Source organism: Anguilla rostrata, chromosome 5, assembly GCF_018555375.3.
Source record: "Anguilla rostrata isolate EN2019 chromosome 5, ASM1855537v3, whole genome shotgun sequence".
Taxonomy (NCBI): Eukaryota; Metazoa; Chordata; class Actinopteri; order Anguilliformes; family Anguillidae; genus Anguilla; species Anguilla rostrata.
The window spans coordinates 10,231,239-10,255,421 of NC_057937.1; the positions used below are offsets into that span (position 1 = coordinate 10,231,239).

The 24,183-nt window shown below is 41.1% G+C and overlaps 1 protein-coding gene across 19 annotated transcripts in view; it reads right to left on the reverse strand.

Annotated features, from left to right (window-relative positions):
- The window catches only part of tenm3 (teneurin transmembrane protein 3), a 484,477-nt gene that overhangs the window by 409,046 nt on the left and 51,248 nt on the right, over positions 1 to 24,183 (reverse strand). The window contains exon 3 of one of the 19 annotated variants that reach the window (XM_064335057.1): positions 1,312 to 1,450. The exons of the other annotated variants lie outside the window; for them this stretch is intronic. The gene's annotated coding sequence lies outside the window, so the exon portion shown is untranslated. The remainder of the gene's footprint in view (positions 1 to 1,311; positions 1,451 to 24,183) is intronic. 19 annotated transcript variants of the gene reach the window in all.

Here is a 24,183-nt window from a genome sequence, read left to right on the forward strand (position 1 = left end):
GAGTGTTATTACTGCAATGTTTAATGAATCCCCCGTGAACATGTCTGTCACCATTGTCAGAACTATAATAGATTTTTATGGATGCCCAAGTTTGTGCTCACAAACAGAGTCTTTCTTTCCATTACCAGGGATCAAACACCCATCAGAAATCCTAGGGTCTGTTCATAGCACAGAGTCCGTTGTGAATTCATGTGAAAAAAGCTATCTGTCTAAACACAGTTAGTGGAGTATAATGGTTTTGGGGCAGATGCATCACTCTTTCCCCATACCTGTAATGTGTTAAGCTCCCCATATGGGGAATGGGAAGGGCTGTGGAAGGACCAGGCCTAATTTTAAGCTGGTAATGTGGGTCTCCCATCAAATTCCTTTACTGGAGATTTATGACGCCTGAGACATCAGACAAAAATATATTTAAAAAAACAACTGCACTAGTTCAATATGTTATTTTAAGCAGGCAAAAACTGATCCAAACATATCCTGTATGTATTTAGCCAATATTGCCTCATGAACATGTATTAATATGTAAATATTATTTATCCACAATAAAACTTGTTCTCAGTCATTTATTAAGATGCATAATGAAACTTGCAACTTGAGTGTTCAGTAAATATCCTGCTGCATAGCTGGACTGTATGTACAAAGAACATAAGAACAGTTGTACAAGTTGCTCTGGTCAATTTTCCAAATGCCTAAAATGTGGCTTCATCTCTCTCTCCCGGTCTCACTCTCTCTCTCCCTCTTTCTTTTTCTCTCTCTCCAATTAAATTGACTGCCAGGTGTAAGGTAAGCCACTAATGATTGCTTTTCTTTTTCTTTTCTTTACAGCCCCACATCAGGTGCCACTTAAAGAAGCGGTACAGTATCAGAAATCGTAATCTGGGGAGATCTTTGTGGAGGAGAAACTAATTTGATGTGATGGACATGCCCAGGAATAGTCTTGACCCACAGTGTGACACCCTCCTGTGAAATGTCAATATCATCACAGCTCGTAAAAAAAGGGAAAAGGAAAAAAAAGGAAAAGATTAATTCACCTTTTGCCCCACTCCCCCCCCACTGCCTTACTATCTGATACTATCTGATCTAGCAGTCCTCAGAGTCAGCAGTGGTGCGCTGTCGGTCCGTGCGAGCTGTCCAATCGGATTCATGCCACAGGAGGGATGCAGAGGATTTAAACGCCCATAAAGCCCCCCGCTGACGCCTGCTCGGCACACCAGGATTAGGCCATCTAACTATAATGAACATGAAAACAAACAGCCCCCCCCCCCTCTGAGGCTCCCTTCCGTGCAGGCTTAGAGCCCTCTCCCTTCTCACCACGCGGCGGGTGCAGTGTCAGCTTCCGTCCAGCAGAGGGGGTTTCTGCCTGCTCTGAGCCAGTCGGGGCTTCCGTATTTCCCTCTCCTGTCTAATAGCCCGCTCCTGTGCTGGACCCAGAGCAGGCCGTGAGAGCACACTGCAGGAATCACATACCGTGATCTTCTATTAACAGATACATCTTTTTTGAACTGGCCAATTACTTTGTTCATTTTTGGTTACTTCTGGTCTCCATGTATGCAGTGGATTTTGAAACGCAGTCATATAGGCTGTGAGTGTTGCAGAAGTAAGCAAGCTACGATCGCCGTCAGTAGATTATAGCATCTGCGTGAAACATAATGTCCACGTAAACAAATATCGCAGGCTGCTCGGTTCATCTGCGGTTGCTAGCCCGTCAAAGATAATTTGGCTATGAAATATCACTTACTAATCTACCTTGCTAATGCAATGCAAGGGCAATGGGTCAATGGATGCAGGTGTCCTCACGTATTTTCCTCAAGTTGCATTATTTCATACTTCACGTTTCAGGGACACTGAAAACAGCTCCCTGTCCCAGCATTTCAGGTATTCTGAAAACGCAGGATGGCATTCCATGTGCCAACACGTGTAATCTACTCAGCACCATGCTTACCGCTCTGGATATTTTGGATTTCAGCAAGAGCGGCTTAAAGCCTGTTTCTTTTGTCCATTGGCTATTGCTTTCCCTTCTTTTAAGGTTTGCAAGCCAAACACATCTTCCTCGTTAGGATTTTGATTTTGTTTCACCTGAACTTCGGGAGGAGCACAGCAGGCAGACTGAGCTGCAGCTCCGAGGCGTTGCCCACACTGCTCATCAACGGAAAAAAGGCCTATATTGGAAACCCGATGTGCGCACCCTTCCAGAAACATCCGTGAAGCGCTCATCACATTCAGAAGAGCTTGCTATCTTCTATGCCTTCCTACCATCAAACCACAAAGTAAAATGTTCAGTGTCAATCAATCATCCCTAGTTGAATTAACACTGAAAGTTTTACTGTACATGCTCAGCAGTTATGGTTAGATGTGCACAATTTAATATTCTGAACAAGATTTTACTGGTCTATTATTAAGGAAATTTTTACTGGCCTATTATGACCTTCAGCTTATACTTTCCCCATTTCTTAAACAGCCTTTTATTTGAATGAAAGTTTACGAGACCATTCAGCTAATCTGGGCTGATATAAGGGGGGGGGGGGTGAGGGGGGTGAGAAGTGCCCAGACTTACTGAACCAGCTTTGCAGGAGTTTGATGAGGACACTGAGGGCAACACCTCAACTCTTCAAAAGAAAAAGTAATGGCACCTTTAATAACCACAAAGAAGACATCAATTTATCATCTCATCCTTGGGATCAGATGTCTTTGCATGAGTGCATTATTGACAAAAGCTCAAAGTCACCAGCCATGCAACTTGTCACCTCTAGTTTATATTTACAGAAAAATATAATATTACTGAAGTTTAAAATTAAATACTGATAACATGATTATGCAAATACAGCTTGATGGACTGACTGAGGTAGTGATTAACTGGCACCGAATTGAAATGCTTCATAGATATTTTCTATGTTATTAACCCCCAATTAAGGATGAGTAATTAATTATCCATATAAAATGTATTTTGGGTCATGCGCCAGATGGTCCCTGGATAAACAGTTCCAGCGCATTGCCAAGTTTCTCCAGTGTAGAGGACGGTAGGGATTCTTTGTGATTGCGCATATCCTAGTTTATGATTCCGTTACATCACCTGAGGTATTATACGGACTGAAACTACAATAACATGCTGAATAATGCAGCTACACATTAATAGGCTGCAGTGAAGGAGAGCCCATTCACTGTGAATTATACATGCAACATGATGACCAACTACTATACACAGGTGAGCACAGGTAAGCATTCTTTGTAATACGTAAGAACTAAAGTATGTAATAACTACACTTCAACAAGCAACACCTGGACATGCCCCCCCCCTCAATTAGAAAGTCTGGCCTAATGACTGGCCTAATGACAGTCACAAGCAGGAAAGTTACTCCCCTGAAGTATCTAAAGTAAATGTATGCTGTATTCGTTTTTTAACCGGTTTTGAGACTGGCCAGTCTGGTTCAGAGGCCCCGCCCCCATCACCGCAGTGCCCTCAGGAGGGTGAGGTCAGGCAGGTGCCCACCAGCGGAGCAGCTCAGCCATCGTGAGGGAGGGGCGAGCTGGGCGACGCGCAGCCGACGGAAGCAGACCACGGTCGCTCCTGTCCGTCTGCCTCTAGGTGGCGCTACAGCCAACCGCGCGTCAGAGCCAGGCGTGGGCATGCTTTATATCCCACGGCCAGCGGTGCGCCATTCCCAACCCTCAGACACAGTTTCTATTTTAAAAGGGTGGGTACTATCGCCTCTTTCAAAACCATTATTATTATACCACTGCATTAAAAAAACAGCTTGTTTATATACTTTTACAGTTAATGCTGATCAAGATGCATGAGACACCGTGGTCAGCAGTGCGGAATCCACATATGTTAAATTATCAGTAGGTTGTTACACTTTAGAACCTGGAAAAACCGACTAACGATAAATAACCAGAGAATAAGTCCATTCACAAAGCTTTGACGCGACATATCTAGTAACGAGAAGCAGCAACACATCCACTTTCTCAGGCTATAATAGAGGTCTCTCAGGTGTCACTGTGTCTCACCCTCTGTTCAATACTCATTCACAAGTGTTGCCAGTATATTTAGCTTTCAATCCAAAAATGAACCCAAATAGGATTTTTTTTCTCTTTCTCTTCAGGTCAGAATGCACTAAATGAAGATGAAGGGCAGTGGGAGTTTTTCTGCAAGAGCAGAGACCCGGAATTGTCTGCAATTTAGAGCCCATGTATGTTTGTGCAGCATTTCTTCTACTTGAATCAAACAATATAAGGAATTTAAATGTGGCCTATACAAATAAAAAAATTTAGAAATAAAATAAAATAAAACAGTGAGGTCAGTAAGTGATGGTTGGTTATGTTATTCAGATGCTTTTATATGTGCTTTGTATCTCTTTAATGTAGAGCACGCCAAGGCAATTTCTATGCATTTGTATGCCACGGCAAGGATTGAACTGAATTTTTCTTTTGGGTTCTCTAAATCTTACTTGATGACGGAATAAGAAGAAAAGCTGCCATGTTCTGCTCTTAGAGTGGATTATTTTACAATAGTGGCACCAGAATTTCTTCATCCAAAATGGCTGCCTCAGAATCCATACCATTTCTTTCATGACACAATTATTAACCTGTGACACCAGGCTCTTCCTCCTACTCTTTGGCTGCTGTCAGAGACACATGTCACTTCTCAGCTAGGGGTAGTTTCAGCACCACGGACAGCAGCACACTCAACTACAGACATGCACAGATTTAGCTGACTGCTAATCAGCCTAACCTTTTCTAGTTGGCTTTCTTGAGACGTTCAACAAAGGCAATGTTTACTTGAGAGACACCAACTCCCATTGGCACAATATCATTTATACTGTATGGATTTTTACATCTGAACTATATCTAATACAGTATCTCAATTTCCATAAATAAATAAAAATAAAATAAAATAAAAAACAATTAAATCAACACACACACATCTCAATGGCTGCAGGTCAAGTGAAACCAAAGACAAAATAATGACTGTTGAATATGGCCACTGTGGCCTCTATTTAATGTGCTGCTCTATGGTTCTGTGCTATAAAAATGTGGGCCACATTTAGTGCAGACAACAGTTAATTGCATTACTTTGCTCTTTATGGTTTTTTCTGTGTGAATGTCACTGGATGAAATCATAATCCCTGGATTTTCCAGCAGAGAGGCCCCTGGCTGGGACACACTCTGTCCCTCAGAACCAGCCCTGCTAATTGGCTGCAGCTGCCCAAGCATCCTTCTGAATCAGCTACTCACTGCTGTTCTGTCAGATCAAGGCCAGCCATAATGATTAGCTTAAATGAGTAAGAAAGAGATCTCTTGCTTCTTTGAAATGAATATTAGCTCCTCTCGCAGTCGTCAGCACACAGCGCAGTTTAAGTGCTCGAGTGCCGAGAAATTTGTTTAAGTAATTAAACAACGGCGGGCTGAGGATTTGCCGAGAAACGCGCGTTACGAACCGACTGTCCAAACGGCCTTGAATATGTTGTGAGGACCATGAGCGTAAGCACGCGTGGGCTAGCTTTATTCATACGCCGTCGACATTGACGCCGATTAATGACGGCGAAAGCATCAAACTGGCGACTTCACGCGTCCCGCTGGGCCCTGTGATCAATGCGGAGCCACTACGGGGGTAAGAATCGGCGCGTCCAAATGCCCTCACGAGCGGGTGATCGCCTAGCGTCGACTAACAGCCCAGCGCAAATTAAACAGGTTCATTAGCGCAGGCCGGAACCCTACGACCTCCTGAACGGTGTGCCGTACCGACTCGGTGAGGTTTCGCCCTGAAGAGTCGTTGCCATTCGAATGGCACTAAAGTAAAAAAAAAAAACGTACCATCAGTCCGCTACGCGCGGAAAGACGTTTTCCGCCATCACGCACGCGTAACTTTTATGTGAGACTATCAATCAGCCAATGGTGAACAAATGGGAGGTAATCTCGCTGGAACATCCCCACCAGAGTGCCCACAGAGTGCTGAATGACAGGTAATGATATTTTCTTTGCTTTGCTTTGCTTGACAAGACCGAACAAAGTGAACTGACTGGCGGGATCCTGAAGGGATGGGGGAAAATTGACTGCTCTTGCGCGGCAACTTGGCGGTGATGGGGGAGAGATGGCAGGTCCGGAGTCAAAAGCTAGCTCATTACGTTATGAAGATGCTCATCCCGCACGCTGGCGATCCCGAGCGGGCCCATTTGTTCCCCATCAGCCACAAATGATATGATCCTGTAGTTTCTAAGCATTTCAACAGCAAACATAAACTCTCTCTCTCTCTCATACACACGCACACACACACACACACACACAAACGCACACACACACACTCTCTTTGTATTTTCTGTGCATTTAAAAAAAGAAAAACGCATGGTAACACATACTGGTCAATACATTTGTCATGGGGTGGAGACCCACCAGTAACAATTACTGAGGAAACACACATTTTCTTTAGTTAAAAGAAACTACACACAAAAATAACAAAGAAAAACAAAGGAAGAACAACAAATTCAGAAGATGAAAACAGTAAAAGAAGGAAAGACTTAGTATGACTACACTATAACACTATAAAAATAAATTTATTCAAAGCATCTGGCCTGGCCAAGGGTATTCATCACAATGTGACAGCACACATCTCTCCATATCCTCTAAACAGTGCTTTCAAATGGGACATGTCACTGACTCAATGCGGGGGAGGAGTACACAGTATATGGAGGGGGGGGGGGGGCGGGAAGGGTTACAGATATGAAGACTCAGAATTTTCAGCATTGTTTATTAATCTATTGTGCTGCCTCAAAAAGAACCACACCAAGCACTGTTTCAATACAAAACGCTTTCCACCAGAAAGTATTTCAGAGAAAAAATAAATCTAGATCAAATCATGGAGCTTAGTTTCCATTTCTATACAGTTCATTCATACCAGTCAAATGTCAACATACAAATAATAGCACTATTATTACAAAATGCAATGTGTAGAGAGTCTTTTTATGGAAATCTGACAGGTGCTTAAAAACCTTAATAGAGGAGAGAATTCTCCGGACAGCACTGACCAAAATGATATTAATATGAATGGTGACTTTGATGCATACGATCTTGGAAGCAACTACTCTGGAAAAAAGCTACATTCAGTTGTATGTAATATAAATCCTCAGTCGGGGGGTTTATTGAGGAGACAAGTGTTGACTTCTGTCACCAAAATAATTGTTTCACTATTTACTGTATCAAAAAAATATATCATTTTCTGCGTTGTTTCATTAAAACCTAATGTATATGTGGGATGTTCTAATTAATTCCATTTTTAAAAAACACTGTCATTTCAATATAGCATGTACTTTTACTGTGGTGGTGATACCCTAACATTGAAATATAACAGAAAAATAGCAGTAATTTGGCATAATAGAGCAATTGGTATAATAGGGCACTTTGTGCTAATAACAATAATCCTCTCTCTCCGTCACCCCCCGAGCCTGCCCAAGAACAGGCCCCAGGACAGCGATGGGCACTCAAATCCAGAGCCCCGTTCATGACAGGCCTGGTCCTCCACCCTGCCGCTCTTTTTGAAGAAATGGGACACGTTCCAGGAGCAGAAGCATGCGTTCCGCCATTTTGGATGGGGAAAAAAAACCCATCACGGCTCATTACAGACCCCAAATCCCCCGTCTCAAAAGTACTGTATTGATTTTAAAATCAATTTCCCCAGCAAGAGTTTTGGTTTTGTTCAGCATGATCAGCACATGCTAAAGATTTCTATACAGAATACAATGGCTTTGGAAAAAAGCAAACAAACATGCGCACGCATGCATGCGCACATAAACACGCAAATACACACGCAAAGTGTCTTCTGAATGTATCCGTGGTTGAAACACAACACTCTGGGATTTTCATATACCTGGACACAGCACCAGTGGACAGACAGCTTGTGCAATGAAGCTTTAAACATCCGTACCTGTGCTCCTGATTATATCTTGGGAAACAAACAGCAAAGTTCATGTGCATTGGTGGGAAGGCTGCTAATTAGACATTTCCAACCGTAAACCATTCTTCCCCCTTAATTCCTTCAGTTCACTGGAGCTGCTGCATTATTTACAGACCGGGGGGGGGGGGGGGGCACACTGGATAAGGCTTACAAGATAAAAGACTACTGGGAGTTTTGAAATGCCTTTACGGTTATATTTAGACAAGCGAGGCAGAAAGTTGGTGTGAAATAATATTCAGTGACTGGGAAATACCTGGGCACCAAAAGCTAAGATGTAGTGGAAGTAATGCATTGGTGACCTCTACATAGAAAACACAAACTTTCACTGCGGTAAGAGCTTAAATGTGTTGTGGATGAGCTATGGAGGCTTTTGTATCTGTTACCATGAAAAAAAAAAAAAACACAAATGAAAACACAAAAGGAACACATACAAACTAGCATGTCTAAGGTTCCTGAGAGTACAAGTCAGAATGAGATTATTTACTTCATCTATATAATAGAGTTAGTACATTTCTCTGCCTCCGTGTAATTTTCTCTAAGGGCAGATCCGAATCCCCCCCAGAAAAAATCTCATTCAATACATACAAGTGAAACACTGCAGTGGTGCGGCATCACAGAATGCAATTATCTACAAAATGGAGGGGAAATGCACATGGTTTTTTTTTTTGCATATTAAAGACGGCAGCCTAAATGTCTTCCTTTATTTTGACTAAGCCCCACTCCAGTGCCATAACAATACAGTACGAGGGACGGCATTGTAGCCGTGCCGAGCATTTCGGCGAGAAACACAGATGTCAGAAAGCGCTTTGCTTTGTGCTGCTCCCACCAAGTCCTTGTGCCAGCACAATTATTTTAATTAGCAGCGCATCGTCTTCCTCTGTCTTTGCTGCGCAGGAAAAAAAAACACACTCTGGGGAAATTACTCGAAATCTAAAGGTTAATGCCTCAACTGTGATTCCAGTGGCATTTGACTGAGATTAAAGGAAAGGTCCGCGGTTATTGTTAGACCATATTTATAGTTAACTTCCATTTAATTGGATTGTTTTAAATAAGCAAATGTAGTTTGTTTAGGTCTAAAATTAAAACACACACACATACCCGCACACGCAAGGGCACACACGCACGCACAAACACACACACACATGCAGCAAAAAAACGTTAACACCAAAATGTAAAAAATATGCAATTACATGTACAACTGTAAATTACTGTACACATACAATTCTCTTTAACATATTTGTTTTTATGCATACAGAATCTGGTCTCAGTAAAATGCTCTTGCCAGTATAGTATGGACAGGGTTTACCCAAGTAAAAGGTGCTGGCGCTCAGCACCTCATTCACCTGATATATCTACACAATGTCACTGTTATAACTTAAGAGTTTTTCTTAAGACAAACCACGTGAGGCCCGTGAATCTGGCTAGTTTCTGCCAACTATCATGCCTGGTCTCTCTCAGTGTACTAGGATAATGTTCCACACTTGCTCATGGCTCTTTGCCCCAATATCCTCTCTATAAAACCATCGCAAATGGAATGCAAGAGCTCTGTAGGAGTTGCCATAAACTTGCAATTTCCATAATAATGCAGAAGTAAGACCGAGCAGGCCCCCCTTGATGATAGCATCAAAAATGCATCTAAAGTACATGTCTCTGGGTAGAACTGAATTACTGCTCTGATCATAAACAGTGTGCCATAATTTAAAACTAAGCTAGTATCGCCATGTGAGATGTGCTATTCGCCGAAGCACCAAAGCACCATACGTCTCCCTCAAGAAAAGAAAAAAAAAAGACAAATAAAAGTATATATACCTGCAAATCACACAGTGAAAATAAAATGGACTGGAATCATAGACAAACTCTGAGTCAGGAGTAATCAACACATCAAAGAGAGAGCGAAAATTATCCACTGACCTGGAAAGTAAACAACTGGCAGTACAGGTACACACAGTACCTGGTGAACCAGCCGCCCCCCCCCCCCCCCCAACCCCCAAACTAACACTGTCTCTGCTAGCAAGGAGAAGCTCATATATCTGAGGATTAGCTTTGGTTGTTTCAGTCTGTATTCAGAAAGAAAGAAGAAAAAACTGCCATAAATAAATCATTTTTATTTAAAGTTTTTTTGCTGATAGATCTCCTTAAACCTTAGATGCTTCGATGCATTATGCATGTCAACTGGATTGTTCGCCATCAATATTTAAGCTGCTCAATGTATTGGTCAATAAACCAAGGTCAAAAGCTCTCCGGACTGCAAGGATACGGGTTATTCAACTAAAGTTAACAAATGGACGGAGCGAGCCGCATGTCCGAAATTTAATCCCAAGATTACAGAAGCCTGGCTGTGTTTCTGTACATCTGAAGAACAGTTCTTATGAAATATAATCAGTACTTTACCTGAATATGACACATTTTTTATGGATTTTTTTCTGTGCTTTTCATTGGAAAGTGCAGCTGACTTTGTGCAGCGTGGGATGAAAAAAGACAATTCATAACTGACACTTTACTCATTTGGCAGATGCTTTTAGCCAAACCAAAATGGGTTGGGGGTGGGGGCACATTAGAACTAGAGATAGACATTATAACATTATGACAATACCATACTTATGTAAGTCACTCATGAAAGTTTCCTTGAATAAGAGCATCTGCTAAATGTAAATGCTAATAAGTGCATTTTAGGTGCATGCATCAAGATCTCCAATATATATATTTAATAGAAACATTAATTGAGCAGTAGATTGAAAAGTAAACTTTCAGAATATTGTGGAATGCAGCCAGTGAATCTGCTTTCCTGATTGATAGGGAGAAAGTAGTTCCACCATAAGGGAAGACAGAAAAAGAGCCAGACCACAAGGAGTGGGAATAGCCAGCTGGTGAGAGGGGAGAGCAGATTTAACTTCTATAGATGATTTACAAATCCTCCAACAGCTAATAAAATTCTCAACTCCCTGGATTACTTTTTCTCATAGAAGAAAGTGCAAGTGTCACTATTGCCATGTGGGTAATGGGTGATGCTTGTCCTGCTAAGAGCCACAGAATTGTACACATGCACACAGTACAAATGTGCATACACAGTAAAATGCCCAGTGTAATTGCAACTCTAACAGTGTTAATTCAACTCTTAACAGATTCCCCATTAGGCACATTCCAGAGTGGAACCAAATGTTATATGTTAAGAGTTGAATTAACACTAGACATTTTACTGTGTAACCATTTCCTCCTCCTATCCCTTTACATACACTCACACAACAGCAATTCACCAACAGCACATAAACAACCACAGCATAATAAAAGTACCGCCAGTGGCACTTTGGGACTTTAACACTGTAAAATATTGGCGCGTAGATTCTGTGAAGAATGCAACAGCCAGTCCTCGATCCCACTGCACGGTCACCGTGCGCTAAATAGCATGATTGCAAGCAAAGCGACATCGCGCTACGCCACCTATTTAAACAAGGCCCAGGCCTGCCGCATAGCCCGCTGCTGCGGGAGAAGAGTGTGACTTACCACGGCCTTCTCAACACCCCCTTTTAATCTGAACCTCAACCTCTACCGCTGTAGACAGATTAAAGAAAGCATAACCCCCCGTCACGCGAAAGGTCTAACATCATAATACTGTTTATAGCCTTGCTCCTGGGAGCCCTGCTGAGAGCAGAAGTCTGTTAGCATAATACGCAGTAACCGAGGGCAACGGCTAAGAGCCACAAACGGGTCATTATTAGCGGCGCCCGTATCGCCAGTATGCTAATACCTCTGCCCCCCCTCCCCCCCCCTCCCTCCACCCGCATCAGGTGACGGCTCATAGTCCTATAGCAGGCAGGGGTCGCGGGGGGTCAGAGTCATTTTTGTTTAAGAAACTACATTAGCGGAGAGGTTGCTTTTTCTCATTACCCTTCTCTTCTCCCTGTAGACCTCTGCTAGGCTTACTCATCCCATCTAATTTTCTGCCGCTCAGAGGTGGCCGCCGTGAAAAAAAAAAAAGAAGGAAAAAAAAGAGAAGGAGGGGGGGAAAAAAAACGATGCGGCGGAGGTAAATAGGGAAATAATTTAAGTTCCCCGTGTGGAAGCATCTGGGCCTGTCGCAGGTGAGGGCTCCTTCCCCTCTGCGGACCCGCGAGATGAATCGGCGCCGTGGCAACGGAGGAAAAAAAAAAAAACACATGGAGATAAACACGCGCATGCACACTCGCAAGCCAAACAGCAACACTGCTGCTCCAGGCAAACAGAGCTCTTCTGTGGCTCACAGGCCCTGCTCCCAAAACATTAGGTGTGCATTTTGGTTCTTTTAGCCTGCTTTTTGCTTAACATGATCAGCAAGATGTGTCCAAAAACTCCAGAGGTACCACAAAGTGGAACTCTACCTTGGGTGCACCAGTCTGCCTATCATTTTACAAAGGATTCATACATTTTAATATATATGATGTTAACAACCCATTCCACTAACACCTCTTCTATCATCAATCAAATCAGTGCCAGTAGTCATTAAATCAAAACTTTAAACAGGCAGATTTAATTTACCCATTAATATGCTAATGCAAATTGTAATTAATAAATTAGGTGATGAATATCAACGGCATTGAATGACAAAATAATAATGAAATACACAAAGGAGGAGGAACAGGAGGCCTAAAATAAGTTCGACAAAAAAAGGGGGATGGGGGGGGCGTATTTTGGGTTGATGTTATCTTACACATTAAATGCACCATTAAAACAACACTCTGCGAGGCAATGAATGGCAGATTGTCAGTCAGGACTGTTACACGGGCCCTATAGTGATTAGACATGGATACATGGTCAGGTTATTCAAGTACATGCAGCTCTGCCATGCAGTTTCCCTACAGAAATCCTTTTACATCCTCCATCAAATCAACAGTGCAGGCCTGTGGAGGAAGGACATCATTCAGTCGATGTAATTTTCATGGCCTTCCCCTGACAGGAATCGAATTGGAAGAACTTTAGTTAAATTAGAAAACAGCCCTTAAAACCACCATTTTAATACTTTTTGAGCAAAATGGTACAAAAAAAAACTGTAAATAATGAGCTGACACACCACAGAACTGCAATAACCTGATGTGTCACGTATTGCTTTAATCTGTTCAGTACAATGACAAATCTATTCAAATTTCACATGCACAGTTTGGCTGTGTTCACCTGTTAAAAATGAACATTCTTAGTTTTGGCTCATATACCTGTATGCTGCTGTGTAAGGGCAAGCACGATATATGAATGCATACAAACAACAATATTTTACAATTAACTACAGTACATATTGAAAGTCTACAAAAGAGAACTGGCAAAAGTGTTATGGAACTGTAATAATGTGATTACATTTCATCATGCATTTGCATTGTCTTTCAATATTGGCTACAGAATGAAAATAAATTTTGGCAGTTTATTTCATAGCTATATAACATATTCTGTCATTTTCAGCAGCCATTAAGGCCATGTTGCACAAATGTTTTACTTCCACCTACAGAAAAAAAAGCACTGTGGTTAGACAGAGCACTGGCCCCATTGTCCACCCAGCAGCAGCTCACGGCCTGTTGACATGCAACAGGATCTCTCAGTCCATTGGCTGACAGAATAAAAACACGTACACTCCACAATTCACGGGGTGAACTTAGGCCGTAGGCTGGCTCGCATTGTTAAAGGATGCTTAAGGGGTCATAAATACAACTTCAGCAGTACAATGGCATTTTGTAATGCAACAGAGTTGCAAACAAATGATACTCCTACAGTACATCCAATTTTTGTGTGTGTGTGGGCCTGTATCATATGTGTGTTTGTGTGCGTGGGTTTGTAAAATTTACTCCAAAAACAACTCCATTTATCGCTTCAGAGATAAACCTTGAGCTAATTCACAGACTTGCTTAGACAGAGCCATTACCTTTTCAGTCTGAAGTGCACTTGTAAAAACTGCTGGAAAAAAAATAAATAAAATAAAATAAATAAATTTCTGTATGAGACATTTTAATTTACGGCTAAGGTCCCCAGTTGCCCTCTTAGATGAGTCTCTCTCTAAGGACACAATGTATTATTGCTGAAGACACAGTTGGGCAATTAGTGATACTTACCAAAATGGAAATACATCTCATCCAAGTTATAGTGACACATGCTAATATAAAGTGATCTCGACAATATAACAAGTCACAAGAGTATAAGCCTAACTATCAGGGGAAAACACAATGCTGATCATACTAATTTAAGGATCTTTAGTTCCTAGTATCATTTTCTGTACTAAAATGAACAGGTTGTAATGTTTACATTTCTGGAGTTTGAATTTGAGGGGACAGATATCATACATAAGTCTAAATGTTCAGAACATCTGATAAAAATATAAATGAGTTAAAAGTATTAAACAAGATATAAGCTAGGAAGGAGATGCTCAAAATTCTAAAATTCATATGGGGTTTGATTCTAGACATTCCAGCAAGTAAGAAAACCATGAAAAGTAGAACTCAAATCATCTAAAAGTTAACAAGCAAGGAGGAATTTTCCCATAAAACAAAAACAAGTTTGTTTTAGCTAATACGTTGGTCATTGCTCAATGCACACGGACATTTACATACACCATAAACCAGCTCTATGAAACTGTATGTATGTATGCATGTATGAACAGTAATCAGAAATGTAATGTTTGTGCCTGATGAGCAAATCTGCAATCAGCAAAATCTTAAAACAAAGTTTCATCAAAATGTGTACCATTTTTGTAAATCCTTCATCAGTGCGCTGAATATGATTTGTGTCACTCCAGCCCTATGATACAGGCGCCTACAGTGCCCACAGTGCCTAGTGCCTCAAGGATGCTAGAGACACTCACAGTGATAAATACTCTTCTCTGGAGGATTTCATAGAGGGCTTAAATCGTCCAGGGGCCCAAACGGCAATCATCTTATTTCATTCAAAGCATCGTGCTGCTGAGTGTAGAAAAATACACACTGGTAATATCGCACATTTAACTGCCAAGACACGGTCCCAGGCAATAACGGCAGAGGGGAAATATGTCCTCCTCTCTCCTAAACGGGGGATCCACTCCGGTCCTGTCCCGCTCGTCAGGCCCATAACCTGAGGGTGCCACTACGGGCCCCGTCCCGACACGAGGAACTTAAGGGTTTCTTTACACACTCCGGGCTACGTGAGGCTTACGAGGATCTGAAATGCTCACATCTTCACTTCAGACACACGATCGCTTAACTCCGAAATGGGTGGTCCTCGCTGAGTTACCCCGAATGTAATTAAATTACCTGACCCATGCCCCAAAGATGGAAAATGAGAATTCGCCCTGAGTTCCCATTCCATTGCCTTTTCCTTAATAAAAAAAAACCCCAATTATTCGGTGCTACAAGGTTGCATTTAATTACAAAAGAGTCAGCAGTATATACATTTAAAGTGATACATTTCCATACCTCAGTCGCCCAAATCACCAAATATAAATGTGATTTGTAAGAAAAAAAAAGAACCAGTAACACACTTAAATAATACATTCCACAAGCCATATTTTCATTGGGCATTTGGGGTATGTAAATGAAAGTATAAGCAGCCATTGCTCGTATATCCAGCTCAAGTTTCCTAATCGTGTAATTTACATGCAAAGTCAAAAGTGTTATAAGTCTTATCACTGACCCATTTCAGTACTTCCCATACCGTGTGAGAAAAGAATGAATTACCTGACAATTTTTTTTGTCCATTAAAAAACAATAAATATGGGAATATAGGCTACAGATTGGCTTATATTTTATTGATAGAGGTATGCAATATTTACAATTTGTTAGTAATGGGCTACCAAACGTGGTGGCATTTAAATAATTATTTAAATACATATGCCACTTTAACTTCGTGATAATATTCATTTGAACATAATACAACTATCTAGCACGAAAATGGCGATTTTTTTGGCAAATTTAATTTACATGTGATATGTAGAACAATTGTCATTCATTTGAAAACATATCATATCCCCACTTAAGCAGGTGCTTAGGGGAAAAAAGCCACAGCTAGCGAGTTTAAATGCATGCATTTCGAGGCAGGATCGGACTCTAAGAGCCCATTGACACTGTGATACAAGTCTGCCCAAAATCCAGGGACTTGCTTTGGTCATTAGCCGAAGGTCTAGAAAATACTGTCCTGGCTTTCACTCAAGATATTAAGAGTGAACAGTAAGTGTGGAGAGTAGGCTCTTTTACATTTAATTCTATACAGGAAGACAAGAAACGAAATGTCTGAATGCATTCACAATTATTGCTTATGACGCTGTAAAGCATTCACTATTTTTTTTGTAAAATGGTGCGACAGAGTGATAAATATTACTGGGATGACATCTTTATTATTTTATAGCATGGCGTAATAAATACATCTGAAAGTCCCTTTCGGCATCCGTGATAGCTGTAAATATAGTTAAGGCTCTAAATGTGTGGGAGAACATCATTACAATGCCAGGGAGTTCCATGAGAGGCAGAGAGGGTAGGCCAAGTGTGATGTGATATCCCAATTTGGCTAAAGGCATAGTGGTCTGAATCGACCCTGCAACGTATGTTTTAAAATGGCGAAGGAAGCCCCCTTTTGTTTTGTTTTTGTATGTTTGTCTCTGGTCCTCAGAATACACACTCAGAGCTTTAATTGCAAGGGAGAGTTATGCAAAGGAACCATAAAATGAGCCATTACGACATTAAATGCACGTGTCGGCAACACAGTTTTTCAGCATTGCGTTCAATTGTTCGGTCCATCTTTAATGGAATATGGTACTTATTTAAAATAGGCTGAGCTTACTGTTGTGGGGGGACATTCCATTCTTAAGGACGGATCCTTAACTGAAAATAGCTATGATAATATGCGGTACTTCAAATGGTGGGTTTTCTGATATTGGAGGGATAAAACATGGCCTTCGCCTAATTTATTTATTTAATTTTTTTAATTAAAAAAAAACAAAAAACATAAATGTCAGAAAAATACAAATGCAAAAGCCCATTAGACAGTAAAGCATTGGAGACAGGCAGTCTGTTGCAATGCATTATAGATAGCCTTGTTATAAGTAGCGGATGAGGGCCTCAATTAGAACTGGAAAAGAATATCCCTTGGTGGTGTTCAATAAAAACCTCCTCTAGTATGTTACATCATACAATAAGCATTCCCCTTTGAACCAAATAAATCCCTGTTCGATATATGTGGACACAGAGCAAGAAATCTATGCGAAAAATCAATAATTTAATACTTTTGCCCCCACTCCAGCACAAATTCAGATGTATTATGTTACTCTTGTAAATTATTTAATCTACTGAGGGGATATGTTATAAAATTAAATGAAAAGCAGGTGTGCATTGAGCCAATTGTGGGTAAGGTAGTATCGGAGAATAGAGAGGATTCTGCCAAAGGGCTCGGCAGGAGAGAAGTTTTGACAGATCACCTGTTGGACGTCTGAGGCAGGTGCAACTTTTCATGACAGTTGACTACCTGCTTTCAAGAACAGAGCCAGTATAAAGCACCTCAGGGTAAGAATACTGATCTCGGATCAGGCATCTCATATCCACATGCTGATCCTATCCACCACGAGCCAAATGGAAAAACTGATCCCAGATTAGCACTGTGTGTTTCACTTTACAAATTGGGCCCATATCCCTTTACTGTGAGCTTCTTAAACAGTGGCTTAATTTAAATATTCCTAAGGGTTGATCTTGGGGGAAATGAGGTAAATTGTTTGTTTGGCTGTACAAGCAGTTACAAATCAGCCACTTAAAGGCCACCTGACTTGAGTGAGTTCTCCAGCCAGACGCATCACCTGGGGCCAATTTTAAAGTGTCTTTGACATACAGGTATGTCTGTAAAATACCTGCAAGCTAACCGTTACATTTTCAGGTCTAGGTTCTCATTTTCGCGAAATTTAGATCAATTGAAGTGCAACACTTTTACATCTGTTGAATATCAAAGGACTTTGTTTAGCACTATAGTTCAATATGCATTGGGTTACATGTTAAAATTATGGAAGCATTCCTTTACACAGTATATCAGCCTATTGCAAAGTCTCCATTGTGTGCAAAACACTGCTTTTCCTGCAGGTTTTCTTAAATATCTATACACAATACAGGGGTATGACCAGAGTGTATAATGCAGTTTATTGACTGTTGTTTAAATGATGAATGTAAGTATATTCTAAATGAATCCCTTCCAGAGGTTTGTGGATCCCAATAAGCCACAACTGAAATGGACCCAAATTGTTCTTAACAATCCCACTTAATTCACAGGAAATTATTTCCATATGTGGCAAAGATGAACGTCTGTTTTTGAAAGCATATATGTGCCATTCCTGTGTGGAAAATGCCGCAAGAGAAAGGTAAATATGCTCTCCTTCACCATGGCAACATTAATGACTCAGAGAGAGAAATTAGACAGATACTGGGAAATAAAGCAGAAGCACTTCTAATCGTGATATACTGATAACGTTCTCCATACATCCCAGGCTCAGTTAAAATGCTTACAATCTGCAGGATCTTAATCCCTAATGCAGCATAAGCATCACAATTGATGAGTATCACAGTTTAGAATTATTAAAAATGATGAAAGATTCAAGAAATCTAAAGTGCAACAGCAACACCTTGCCAGTTAGCACCTTAAAAAGCAACTTGCATTGTGCAGTCAACTGCAAAGGAAAAAGGGCAGGGCAGGGAAAGTGGGAAGAACTGGGAAAGAGGCTTTTCAAAGATTATGCCATAAGCAGCAGATCAGAAACGGGGAGTCTGACTAATACAGAGAAGAAGAACATAGTGAAAGATCAAATAGATGAGTCCATGAATTCTGAAATCAAATTACACCAGTATGCACCAGCCTTGGGAAGTGCATGTAGCAGCAATCCATTCTGAAGAGTTATAGATTTACAATGATATTTTTTCATCTCTAATAGAGAAAATAGGCACCTATTGGATCAAAGTTATTGAATCATATAAGATATAGAATATTCTCCAGCCACACAGAAATAGGACAAAGTATATACAAAGTATATAGAAGTATTTATTTTTACTAAAGATGTAACACCTAATATTAATCATGTTTGTCCCACAATTAAGCCCTGGATAAATAACAACTCTTTAAATGTTGTGAAAGCATATACTGTTATCCGATAAAAAGGTGGAATATTTTTTATAGTTCACATGTGTACTACTGACATGTTGGGCGTTCACATGTCATTTTTGGATGCATGGTTTTTGAACACATGATTTCTTTGTAAGAGACATGAGTAGCGCAAGGATTAAAAAACCTTGACCGTAAAGGCCTGTTTGTATCGATTCACGGTTAGGATTAAGCCAAGGAATAGCACACACATAGTGTGCTATATTCAGCCATGTCCATCTGGCTATGCAGCCATAAGTTCTTTGCTCTGAAATGGTGTTGTGTATAAAATGTACCCAGCAGGGATGTAACAGCAGAAGATGGTCTGACAGGGCAGTCTAATGAGAAACATCCTCTACATCGCTGGGATGAAGCTAGGATTTCTCCCACATCGGAGTACACAACATCTCCCATTCCCCAAGGACGGCCAGTCTGAACCCCACAGAAAAAAAAAAAAAAGAACGAAAAAACCGCGGTCTGAAAAATGGCAGGAAGATTGGATCAGCGTTTCAGAATCGGTCAGGTACCCGGGACACAGGGTCCGCCACGTCCTCACACAGGTAATCGACCTCTGCAGCTCGACAGAGTCTCTTAGGAGAAAGTGTAATCGGTGGAGTTGTACTAGACCAACAAAGGTTTCAGTGTTTTCTGAAAACGGATTTCGAAACTTTACAGCATGCAGCTGCACCATCATATAGGACATAGTTTTTATGCAATATTGCTCTAAAAACATCGGTACCTTGTCTGATGTATTTTTGAAAACAATATAGCATAAATATATTTTTCATGCAAGCATTATTATTTGTATACCCATATTATATTCCAGCTACATTGGTATTTTTATGTTATTCAGGTGCTTTCAGGTCAAGAGTGACATACCGATACAAATTTGTTTTATGACACTACATGAGGTTCCCATAATGTATAAGGTCTTGTCATTTTCTGTTAACTTGCCACTGTCATTTTAAGCTTATGGGAAAAGAAAATGTATACTGCCAGTTCAAATAAGACAATGGTGTATACACACACAGCAGAGCAAAGAGTTTGCACGGATAATCCCCTTCTCAGCACAGATCTGGTTTTTGAACAACGTTGAGCCAAATGATAAAAATAAATAAATAAACTGAAGAGAGAGAATTTTCAGCCCTGCCTTGGCGTCATCCTCCACACTTGGTCAGATCCCTTCAACTACGGTCAGAAGAAATCCTTAATGATCAGTCTCAGTTGTGCTTTTGACATTTTTACCCTCCACTTGCTAACTTGCACTTCAAGGCTAAAGTAACCAGATTAAAGCAATAACCTGCTAAGCATGGCTGCAGGCAACATCTCCGACTGACACAAATCGTGTTAGACCGGACACACTTTATGGTTTCAAACATAAAGGATACTGGCTCACTGAGGCAATGTTTCTCGAGCCTTTGAAGAAAGAGCTAAGATGACATTTTAAAATAATTATTTTCAATATTTCAAACGTGATTTTATTCGCCGAAGATACGCTGTTTGGGTTTTTGGCATTTTAAACATTGCCCGGCGTGGACACGCTGTCACATCAATCTTTGGCTCAATATAAAAAGCATCACTCACTGACGTGATTGCTGTCAATATGAGCATGGATTGGATTAAATTGACTGCGCAGTGAGATCTCGACCTCTATATTGCTCCACAAAAAAAGATTAATAGCATATATGTGAAAACGGTTTAAATGTGATTTTTTTTGCGACACATTGCAGGGGAAACAGGAATATCAAGAGGTGGCACTGACCAAAATGTAATGTATATATGCCACAGGTATGCATGTGTGTGATAGATAGCAAGAGAGGCAGAGCAATTTAATCCAGAGCAGTTTGATTTACACTTAGGTTCCAATGTATTTACATATTTCTGTGTGCATGATTTGGCAATATTTACAAGTGTATTTCAATAGCATTATGATTTTGAAAAATCTGTGAGAGAGAGAGAGAGACATTTATAATTTATGCTTTTGGCTGAGTCTTAGATTTCAGAATCACAGCCACCACTGGGACAGCAGCACAGCCTGTGTAGTGCAGATTCAGTGAAATGTTGATATATAAGAATGCCTCCAAAACCATAAAATATAAATGTTACACACACCTGCAGCATTTATATTTTATGTTAAGGGCTTTAACTTTTAACACTTTGCAGAGTCAAAGAGTGAATATCTTGGTGTAGCTTTTACGCTCAGCGCAGGGCTTGGTCCTTACGTTGCCGCTTGAACATGCATAAGCCTTTCAAGATCACTCTTTCTTTAAAAAAATAAATCTTAAAAAAAAAACTCCGCCTCAGTCACCTCAGCAAACAAAGCTCAGAAAAGCTAGGTGTAATGGTAGTCACTGAAGTATTGTTTGTGTGTGTGTGGGGGGGGGGGCTTGGCAGGGGGCAGGGATTGTGGGGACATAACAATCAGGAAGTGCTTCACAAAGGTGACAGCCAAGACAGGTTCAACTCAGGTTCACCCAGAGGAGCCACAGCTGGAGTGGCACACAGTGACAATTATCGCATTGGGCGCGCTTGGCATCCGCTGCTTGCTTCTGCGTGTTGACTGTCTGAGCGCATCTCGGAACGCCGATCCTTGCCATTTGACTTCTCAACATTCATCGGCTCCTGCTGTTTTGTTTTCACATCAATAAATTATCTTTTTGCAAGATCAAAAAAATTATTTTTATTTCATCACTGAAATGTTATCAGTTGACATTTAAACCGATACGACGGCAGTACCCATTGGACTATAGCTTTCTGCCGTGGAGTGTTTATCTCGCTGGCGAAGTTCACGCTAACTCACTTCTCTCTTTGTTCCTCGTGCTGAGGTGACACCGTGTAACAGTTAGTTTGGTACCCGTTTGAGCACCGTGTTTGCTTATGGCGCTGGCTTCAGATATCCCACCTGTTGCTCCATATGGACTGTGTGCCCCACCAGATTACATCATCAGAAAGGGCCAGATGATGCGCTTGATTAACACTGTAGAATGCTAAGACTTTTCCCCTATAGTATGACAATGGGGACGTGGCATAGTGGAATAGGAAATAACTGCTAAATATTACTACAACATTAACTATTGTTTTATTTAACAAATATAGTGGCATCGGGAATCTTACAAAGACCTGCTCCGGAGGTTCCCTACATAAAGATATGTACAACACACAACTTAAACTGTGAAACGTTGTATTTCTACTGTGTCAGAAACTAATTTGATAATTATGAGCCAGTTAAATCAGATCAGTGTTGAAAACAGAGATATTATTCACAAGACTTTGGTAAAGAACCCAGAATCGCCTCGAGATGGAAGCCATGTTTTTGTTTTATGGTTCTACTGACTGGTGGTAAGAGTTGCACTTTTTTTATTGCACTGGACTTTAATAACACCACGAGACCAATAACTACTCAGACCAAAGAGAAATATGAAATATGACATTATTAAATATTGCACAGGCAACCTGAGATTTTATGCATTTAGAATGGGGGCATTTTATTCTCATTACTAAGGTAATAATTTAGAATATGATGCTGATGTAAATGCTTACTGAATAATTAACAACTGCATTACACGTCATTAAAAATACATTGGTGTTGCTTGCTCAACACTTATAAATGACAATAAATGTGTTATTAATAAAGAGACTGACGTGGCCAGACAGAGACAAAGTACTGTCAATGCTACAAGATGTACTGCTGATACAGAAGTCTGGAAACTGTGGCGTTCTTCCTAATGTAATATTAAATGACATTTATTCATGCCAAAATAAACATTAACAATGTATTAAGAAACCACGAAGCAATTAATGCTTTACTTGGCACGAACAACTCCATAGAGTTTAAAGGGAGACTATTATTTGGAGCTCGATACTGACCCTTGGCTTGCAGTGAATGCAAGAGAATTAGGATTATTCTTTTTCAGAAACGCAGTTTGGCAGGCTAACGGTTTGCTAAACAAGCCAAATCTTTGTCAAGAAAAAGGTAGAGGGCTACAAGGCTCTGTGGGGTTTCGGCAGGATGTGGTGGGGTAGGGGGGGCGCCTGGGTTGATGTGGTGGGGGGGGGGGGGTTGTATAGGTCAGCTTGCGGTGGGTGTTGGAGGAGGTGCCGTGCCTTGACATTTCTGCCGGTACATGTGTGATAAAATGTGAAAATAAAATCAGAACTTCACCAAAACTTTGCACACTGGCTCTAAAGAAATGGATTTAGAGAATAAAATCCGAGTCAAACGCTTCGACGCCTTTTTTTTCCTGTCCTCTGACACCAGTACATACTCTGCCCACGAACAGCACCCGTAATTGTATTTGCTCAGAAAGACGGTCACAAAAGCACTCAGAATGGGAGGAAGACCTCTGCATGGCTCCTGGGCAGGGAAGGGGCAAGAAAAGCACTCAGTGCTGTACAGACTTTCCGGAATCTTCTCTGAACACAAGGAAAGGAGAAGGGCACGAGGTAGAGAGCTACCTACTAAGCGGAGCGTGTATACGGGCGGCTACCGTTAACGACTGCCGTGCCGCTTCTGTGCAGCGCGAATACAAAGTGACTCAGACTACCTTGTCAAAGGCGATGAGGTTGTAGTCATTGTACGGTTCAATTCGACCGCGCTCTGTCCCTCCCCTCCCCAGCCCCTGCAATAAGAAGACAGGCTAGAAGGACAACACCGCATTTAGTATGAGGGATGCAGCAGTCCTGGTACGTTTTATTTATTTATTTATTTACAAATATTTGTATTTTTTTGCAGCAACCAACAAGACAGACAGCAGGCAAAATGTGAACCTTCGCACGCTCCTGTCAGTTTTCTCCACAAGCCAATTGAACCATGAGGGCCTCTGTTCAGGCAAGCGTGAAATTATGAAACATGACAGCGGAGACACAAAACATTCTCGTCTTCTCGCGGAAGCGGGCTGTTAGGACCGGCGCCTCCCCTGTCTCTGTGAAGAAGTGCGCTGGCGAGAGCCTGCCAGTTTCTGAACACACGACCCGGGTAAAGTCAATACACCTCCACGCGTTCCACCGTTGTGTTAATCAAACATTTGCAGCAGCGCGTTTGCTTCAACAAAAAAAAAGATTTTTGGGAGTGAAATGAAAAAAGCCTGGAGTTACTGAATGCCTGAATGCTACTGCGTTATGATTGGTCTAAAGTGTGTTTTTTACAC